Raw genomic sequence first — 9,236 nt, forward strand, 5'->3', positions numbered from 1 at the left:
CGGCCGACACGGCCGCTGTGCCCTGGGCCCGCATTGGCCCCACCAGGAAGCAACTCTCCATACGTGGCCCAGCACTGCCCTCTGGTGGCCAAGCCCATGAGCTGCTCACTGGCTTAGAAGGATTCCCGGGGGAGCCTCGTTTGTTTACAGCTTCCTAGCAGATGCCCTCAGCATTTGGGCTTTGGGGCTAATTTAACTAATCTACGTGAACCCACTCCTGCTGTGATATGAGTACAATAAGCAGGGAGAAGAAATGTACTCCGCGCCTCTGGTTCCAGACAATTCAGTTAGCCTTTAAAAACTACCATTAGTAACACCGCATGGGACCGGCATTGTGCTCGGCCCTTTACTCGCGTCCTAGAACTAATCTCCAGGAGAGGTGCTGTGATTACTCACGTTACAGAGGAAACATCAGGCTCAGAGAGCAAGTTGCACTCCTGCTGCAAGACTGGGACGTTTGCCCCCGGTGCACTCTACCTGTTAACCGCGGTATCCTGCCCCCGCCCCCACCCGGGACAGTGGGAATGACGGGAATGGAGGGGGCAGGGGCGCTTGTATTTTATCTTCTGTTTTACAAATATATTTTAATGATGCGTATTGGGAGACGTGGTTTTATAGGAATAGGGTCGCTCTTTTTTTGACCCCCTGAAGAGTCAGGAGAGCAGCTTTATTCTGTCTGTTCCTCTGCGCGCGCAGACCCAGGGCCAGCAGAGCGCATTTCTCAAGGCCGATTTCCGCCCCAGGTCGAAGCTTTTTGCTAGCCACTAGGGGCTGCCCCACCGGGGAAAATGGAAAATGGTGGCACGTGGACGTGCGGCATCTTTGGAAGAGCTTAGACTGGAGGTCGCTGGGAAGTCTGTACAGGAGAACCATTGCTGGGTGGAAGATGTGTTCTAAGTCCTCTGTTCCCCAGTCTGTGACGCTACCAGCGGACGGCAGTGCCCGCTCTCGCCTGCAGGTGGCAGCCACGGCTCGGTTTCGTGCCTGGGATCCCACGGTTGACCTGGGGTCTCAGTTCTCTATCCACCTGAGGGGACTTAACAGACTGCCCGTGGCCGAGGGGAGGGGGAAGGAGCGCACCCCCAGAGATCCTGACTTCTCTGGTCTTGGGTGTGGCCCGGGCCTTGGGATTTTTAGAGCTCCCAAGTGCTTGTAGAGGGAGTGGCTGACGCTGGCATTTCTGTTGGCTTAGTGGACAGCCTGTTTCGCTTTCTTTTCTTTCACGGAACCCTGCAGGGGGAACCCGGGGATGCCCCTCCCCACCTCCGTCCCCCACCCCCACCCCCAGCGCTGTAAAGATCACCGGCTCACTTGGGGAGAGGAAAGAAAAAGGGCCCTCCCAAAACGAGAGGGAAAGAAGAAACAAGAGCCCACCCGGGGCACTTGAAGCAGTGGTAGGCAGTCGATTCCCTCGGGAAACAAATTAAACGAAGCCATGCAGGGCGGCAGAGGAATATTCTAGAAGGCAGGGTGATACACTGGGATGCTGTTCATAACAGCAGAAACAGCTGTTTCCACAGGCCTGTGACACTGGGGCACAAACCACGTTGCTGTGGCGGGCTGGGACCCGGGTGAGGCCAAGTGAAGCACTTGGTAATTATGAGAACTAATGATGTTTCAATGTGATTTTTTTTCAATCAAAATCAATGCAAAAGAACCCATGATGAACATTTTATTTTTTATTAAAAATTTTTTTCAATGTTTGTTTATTTTTGAAACAGAGGGAGACACAGCAGGAGCGGGGGAGGGGCAGAGAGAGAGGGAGACACAGAATCTGAAGCAGGCTCCACGCTCTGAGCTGTCGGCACAGAGCCTGATGCCGGGCTTGAACTCAGGAGCTGTGAGATCATGATCGCAGACCGTGAGATCATGACCTGAGCCAAGTCTGACGCTCAACCGACTGCGCCACTGAGGCGCGCCCCAAATATTGACAGTTTAAATTAAGGCTGGACGGGTATCTGTGTGTCCTCCTTTTGCCTCGGCTTTGATATGCAGCACAGCCCTGCTCTGGACGTCTCCAGAAAAATCCAGGCAAAGGACAGAGGGGCGTCTTCTCCCCTCTGTTGCCCGCACTTCGCCAGAGCCACCCTCTGCTGAGTGGCATCCACAGAACGTGGGGACAGGGGCGGCTGGCAGAGCAGTGCTGCCACCTAGTGGAGCCTCTAGGTGTGAAAGGAGATGCCCAGCAGCCATCCCGGGGCAGCTTGTCCCGCACCTCACCTGGTAGACACTACCTGGGGCCTTGTTGGGGGGGGCGGGGCTGAGGCAGGGCCGCAGGGCCTGTGTGCACAGGTGGGCCAGGAGATAGGGAAGCGTGAGGTAGTGTCGCTGGGACTCCGGTAGTTCCTGCAGGCTGGGTACGCCCGCCCGGGGCAGAAAGTTCCCGTGACACAGTGAGCAGGGCCAGAACCAGTGGGGTAACCTCGAAGCAGTCACTTACCCTCACTGTTTAGCTAAGGACGTGGAAGAGGGGGCTGCCTACGACCATGAAAGAACTGGAAGCAAAGTTCAGACCAGAACTCAGATGTGCTCACCGCTGGGTCGGTGTCTGGAGTGACTAAACTCTGCATGTGTGTACGTGCATATGTGCATGTGTGTGCATTGTGTGTGCATGTGCATACGCGCATACGCGTGTGTGCATTGTATGTGTGCGCATGTGAGCACACGTGCATGCGTGTGTGTACGTGCGTGTGCATACATGTGCGTGTGTGCATACGTGTGTGTGTGTAAATTTGAAAACGCAGGGTGTTGGGGTAGGAACTGTAGTACAAAGGTAAGTGAAGCAGTAAGTCACAGATCCCACTTAGGATCCAGGGAATAAAAAGATGTCCCCAGAAATGTGTACGAAGGATCAGGGGGTGACCATCGGTGGATGTGGGGGACGGAGAGAACTCCAGATGTGTTAGGATTTCAACAGATGGAGGTGACCGGGCGGGAGGAGGAAGGGCGGCCGTACCCGCAGGCGTGCGGGATGTCGGGTGGGTGTCAGTCTGGGACCTGTGTGCTCAGCTCATAGGCAGAGGGGGCGCTTGATGATGTCTGGGCAGAGCAGTGACAGCTCAGAGCTGTGTTTCCAACAGGCTTGACTAAGGAGGACCATGCCGTCTGAGCCGGTGTGAACGGACCGGTCTGTGACATTGGTCGCCTGGAACCCTAATCACTTTTTGGCCAAATGGCTTGTGACCCACGTGTAGCTCAGATCCCCACGTCTTCAAATCACTAACTGCTGAAGTCCAAAAAGTGGTTTCAGTCAACCCGTGGAAGGCAGGAGGAGACTGTCAAATTTGCTTCTTCCTTTTGCTGTGGAGCAATGATTGATGGTCAAACCATCTTTATCTCCGGAGCTCAGAGTGATTTAAAACACAGAACTATTAGTAGTTCCTTACAGAAATGGCTAGACACACACACACACACACACACACACACACACACACACACACAAAGCCTGTGTGTGTCTTCAGCCCCGAATTTCAAGCAGTGGATCAGAGGCAGTGGATTGCTCAGAGCTGCGAGGGAGAAAGGTGGGCGCGACCCGGACCCGGTGGGCGCTGAACCGTGTGCCCAGCAACGAGGCCCTCAGGCCTCAGAAGCGGCCCAGAGATCACAGTGCGGAATTTGAATCCCCGCCTGGGGGGCTGTCTGGGGTGCCTCATGGCTGACAGGACTGACTCCCGCTTGAGGGCAACCCAGCTGGTGTCACCACTCCGAGCTCTCCCCAAGGAGGCTCAGACGAAGGGGGAAGAGACAGGCGGCAGGAGACTCTCTATTTAAGGCTCCCTCCGAGCGCCAACAACCTGCTAAGGTCACAGCTGAGCTGCGCTTCCCACGGGAAATGGCCTTCTTGTGCCCTGTCCCACGGAGCCTCTCGGAAGGTGACAACGTGGCCCACGGGGCTGTGCCCTTTTGGCCGCGGGGAGATTATTTTTGGCTGCAGGTTTTATCAGGTACCTTTACTTATTGATCGCTCCTGACACCAAAGACCCTGTGAGGGTCCGGATTTACTGTAAGGACTGAAAGCAAGTCACTTACAAGGTAAAAAGTCGTGTCCTTTTAACTTTCGGACAAGTGGTCACCGTGTCTGAAGGGTCACTGTCTGTGCTGCGTCCCCAGGCGGTGGCGGGAAGGAGCCTGGTAGAGGATGTGGGGAGAGTGCCTAACGCTGCATCTGGCAGCCGAGGTCAGGGTCTCCTGTAAGGCTGCCCTTGTCATTCCTTCATCAGCACGGCCAGGCCTCGGCCTGGTGGGGGGGGGGGGGGGGGGGAGGGTTGCTGGTAGGCAGAGGGGCGCTGACTTCTCTCTGCCTCCTGACTGGACGGGCTGTGCATGTGAGGAGAGCATGTACTCCACCCTCTGCAGCCCAGGGAGGGGCTCACATCCCAAACCCGCCCTCCTCCCAGAGACCTGCAGGCCTTTCCGTGGTGCAGGTGGAGATGTGACCGGCTCAGACGGCCATAAGCTGGTGGGCGCAACCGGGGACACAAAACAGGAGGAGATCTTAAGTTTCTAGCTTGAGGAGACTTCTCAGAAAAGCTGGCTTTTGCCCCTGCAGTGGTACCGAGATGCCCTCAAAACGGGCGCTCACGGGGTATGCCTTGTTCTTCAGGCCTTCACACCCGTTGCCCATGGGACAGACCCCAGGCCCAAAACAGGTGCAGCTGCTACGGAGGCTCATCTCACCCAGAGCTGAGGCCGAGCCGTATTTGGAAACGTATGTCCCCCCACCCCCGTCCTTCCCCGCCCTCCCCACTCTGAGCTTTGAGGCCTCAAGACCTGGGTCCTCCCTCCCTGTCCTGCTCTAGCTTTCTTGGGGACCTCTTCTCCCATTCCCTGTGCCTGGGCCCCTAGTAAGCAGCGGGTAAATGACAGATGAGTGAAGGAGCATCGAAAGAAACACAGGCCTGAATCTTCTAGCAGCCAAGCTTGGGGGAGGAGGCTCTGGCCCTGGGGCTCACGAGCTGCCAGCCTCCAGCCTTGACACCTCACCCCCACGGGCCTCCTCTCCGACACTTGATTCTCCCTTCAGGCTCCTGAGCTGGTGTGAATTGCAAACACCCATTGTTTCAGAAAGCCAAGAAAATCAAGTTGGGGGTTAGGACGGCTCACAGATTTGTAGAGACCCCTGCTGGGGTATTATTGTGTCTTTGCTCCCGATCCTAGGAGGCAGTCAGTACAGAGAGAACAAAGAAGACCACAGGGTTTTCCCCAAGGGCACACAATCTCCACCACTGTACTTTTCTTGCCGGAATTCCGTTTGGCCTAAAGCACTGAGCCCCTGCTGTTCACAGAGCACCTCGATCACTGCTAAAGGGATTGACTTTCTTATGCTCTTAAAAAAGCGTGTCACCCTGTCACCTTCCTCCGTTTCCCATTACCTCTGTGTTTTGTTTTTCATCATTATTACTTGAGTGCTTGTGTTTCCCTTACTGTCCTGGAGGTCCGAGGTTCTGGCTTACTTTGATTTTTTATGCTTGAGTCACTGGGTACCCCTGTGTTGATGATAACTGTCCCCCTTTTTTTTTTCCTTCCAATCTAAGCTGCCCTTTCTCTCAGCAAGCTGGTGTCAGGTTTCTTGATGAAGGTGGTCTAAGAGTGTGTATCACCTGCTCCCCTAAATCTCCTCAGGGCTCCTGAGCGAGGGTCATGTGTACTTTGATAAAAGGCTGAGAAGGCCCACAAATGCCCGGGTGGTGGGGGCTCCCAGCTCCTCACTGCCATGGAAAGCCTGAAACATCTTAGCTAAAAATAATCAGTGCCCTAATGGCCTGCCTCCGGACGCATGAGAGCCTCGGGAATGTCTCGGCATTGCTCAGGGTAAACCAGATCACTGCTCAGCTCCAGCAGGCGGCCTCAGAACCTCTGAACCTCAGCTGTTTTTCACAGTGGGATTATTGGTAGGGGCAGAAATAGAGCTCCGTGTCCTGGTGGCTTCCTCACCCCACATTCCTAGGCACACTTTGCTTTATTAAAGCTCTCAGCTGTCACCGTGATCCAAGCGTGGAGAAAGGAGAGACAGCCCTCAACAGCTGTTGGCGGGCTGCAAACCAGCCAGTTTGCCCCCATAAGGACATGTTACTCTTATTAGAAGCTGTGTCCCTCTTATGTCCTTAAGAAGGGGGCCATCTGCCAATCATAAATCAAGATCTCGTCTGTTCCAAATACAGAAGAAGTTGACCATCTTAGTCGGCAATCCCTTTATAGCTGACGAATTTTTTTTTAATCGTGTGCTCCAGCATGTATCTCTTGTGTAATTAAAAATCATAAAAGGTAATAAAAAATAGAAATCTGCTAAGAGACTTGAGGCTCCATAAAGAATCCAGAAAGTCAGAGGTTTCTGGACAGCATAAGAATCACAGGGAGAGGAAATAAATAACTTCCATGCTCAAACCTCAGGGGAAAAAACATAAAAGAGAAAAGGGAGGCTGTTTAGAAAAAGGAAAAGTAATCTGAAGTGGCCCTTAATTTGGAGGGAGTGGGGTCCTACCTAAAGAAGTTAGCCAGAAGCGGAGGGACCCTGCACCCTCTTTTGTCATCCTGTTTTGGGGCTCACGTGCAGCAGAACCAGTGGGTACTGCAAATGGGCGAAAGATCACCCACGTTCCTACCAAACGGTCATCTGGCCCCAAGGAAGGAAGACTGTCTGAAGGAGGGGTGGGCTGAGTGGGTGGGCAAGAGAGGGTTGCGGTGGAATCCCTGGAGGAAATCAACACAGAGAGTCAGTAGTTAGAAAAAAATTCACACTCTGGGTTTTGTCAGCCCCATCCTAACGCACCTGTGCCGATGCCCCCATCTCCCCAGTGTTTCTCAAGTCGGTTTTGCTTGCTGCTCTTTGCGTTTTGGGGTCTAGAGAGATTCCCAGCTCTGCCATTTTGACCTTGAGCAAGGTATTCTATTTCAGTGTTCCACGGAAGACGGAAGACGTGAGGCAGCGTGTGCTGGGAGCCCACAGTAAGGGTTCAATAAGTAGTGCCTGAGATCATCATCCTCCCCTCCGCTCCCAGGCAAGGCTTCCTCTCTCCTGCCGTGTGGCCTGCTGAGTCCCTATTTGGAAGGAGATCGTGGTTTCATTTCCCCTCTGCAATAACAAGGCCTGTATTTTCTGCAATCATGACATTATGACTTACGTTCCCTTGTTTTACGGAGCAACTGCACTGGCAAAGTTGTTCGTAACAGGGACTCTTAGGAAATTTGCTTTTCCGTTTTACCCTTCACAAAATTAAAGCCTACTAGAGATAGTCATGGATCTCTTCCAGAACCAACTGTTCATCACCTTCTCCTTTGTGGGAAATACGGTGCTTTGCTGATAAGAGGACATATGGGGTCCTACAGCCCCAGAGGTTTTGAAATTTGTGGCCCCAGTTCTGTGTAGAATGCACCGGGGCCTTGTCTATCAATTTGTGAAGTCTGAAGTTCTACAGAATAAGTTTACTTCAAAGATGGCCCTCCCTTCATTCCTTCCCTTTCTCCCTCCCTCTTTTCCTTCCCTCCTTCCTCCCTTCCTTCATTCCTTCCTTCTCTCTTCCTTTCTTGTATTTTAGTATGTATTTTTTCAAAGACTATTTCAGAAAACATAATCATAACATCACATTATACCTTGAAAATGAACAAGAACCCCATGGCACTATCAAATATCCAGTCAATATTCACATTTCACCAATGGGGAGGCGTGTGTGTGTGTGTGTGTGTGTGTGTGTTGTGTGTATGTCCCTCACAAGGCCGTGCTGAGCACTCGGTGGACGGGTCTGTTAAATATCTTTTAATCTATAGTTCTCCCTCCGTTTCTTTTATGTATTTTTCCTCGTAATTTATTGATTGAGAAAACTGGATTTTTTTTTCAGTTGAGTTCCCCACATCCCGGAGTTTATTGGATCTCGGGTCCCTGTTGCCTACTGTGCGCTTCCATCAGGAGGTGCATAATGTAATGTCCGGTTGTCTGTGTTTTTGCGACACCGGTAGCCACAGTCCATCAGGGGCTCATGATCCATATCACAATTGTGACGTTCCAGTTTTTGTGACTTCTGTATTTACCCGTTTGACAACGAGAGACTGTCTGCTTCCCGGGGCACCCACCTCCCATGGAAGGCCACCTGTAAGCAGTCCTTATCACTTCTGAGCGGCTCTGAGCCACCGCCAGCCTTTTGGGCCAGCCTCAGGCCTGGGTCCCCATGGGACCTGTTCCCACTGTGACTTCCTCCCAGCAGCCGCCGCCCCAGAGAGCCATGTCACTTTGTAGTCTCAGTGTTCCCAGAAAGTATTGAAAGCAAGTCAAAGAGACACGGTCTTTGAGACAAAATTCTCTGAAACCACTGACACGTGAAGTCTGACATTGATGTTGGCCTTCTTTCTAGTGACGGATCGAGGAGGTGCTAAACTCCATGCTGGGTGCTGAAGGGAACTCCCCGCTGGGCCTTTGATGCCCACGGAGTCTCTCCTCTTCTAGAATTGGACAGAGAAGGGAACTTGGCAACTCTTTCTGATAAGTTTCATTATGACAAGAAACAGATGATTCCGGGTTGGAAGGAGCTACTGCCAGCAGCAGCTCAGCCAGAGAGTTATAGTGACTTCCTGCCATTTTCCTCTCTCTTAAGGCAAAGGCAGGTTCACCCTGGGTAAAGGGTAAGATTTTCCGTTGTGAGGCTTTGAAATAGTGCAGACAGAGCCAGGGACTCAGTGGTAGATTCAGACTGAGCTCTTGGACAGGCCCAACACCAGCTCCTTCATTTGTGTGTCCCCGATAGTTGGCACAGTGCTTTGCTAGACTCCAGGGGGCCTTCCTGGTAGGCTGTAGACAGGGGACTCTGCCCCTTGCCCTGTAACCCTATTCAACAAGAGACAGGATTTTCCCCGACCTGAACCTTTGTGTCTCCCTCATGTCATATTGAGGGGCAACTCTTTTAACAAACTCCCCCATTTTGCTCCCCCTGCCAAAGCAGTGGTTAATCTAGGAGTATCTTTTCCTTATGATCCAATCTCATATTTAAAAGCAGTCTTGGGGCACCTGGGTGGCTCAGTTGGTTAAGCGGCCGACTTCTGCTCAGGTCACGATGTCGCGATTTGTGGGTTCGAGCCCCACGTGGGGCTCTGTGCTGACAGCTCAGAGCCTGGAGCCTGCTTCCGATTCTGGGGTCTCCCCGCCCCCTCTGCATCTCCCCTGCTTGTACTCTCTCTCTCTTTCTCTCTCTCCCTCAAAAATAAACATTAAAAAAATTTTTTTAATAGATAGATAAATAAATAAATTA

The sequence above is a fragment of the Panthera onca genome, chromosome E1, assembly GCF_046562875.1.
Source record: "Panthera onca isolate mPanOnc1 chromosome E1, mPanOnc1 haplotype 2, whole genome shotgun sequence".
NCBI lineage: Eukaryota > Metazoa > Chordata > Mammalia > Carnivora > Felidae > Panthera > Panthera onca.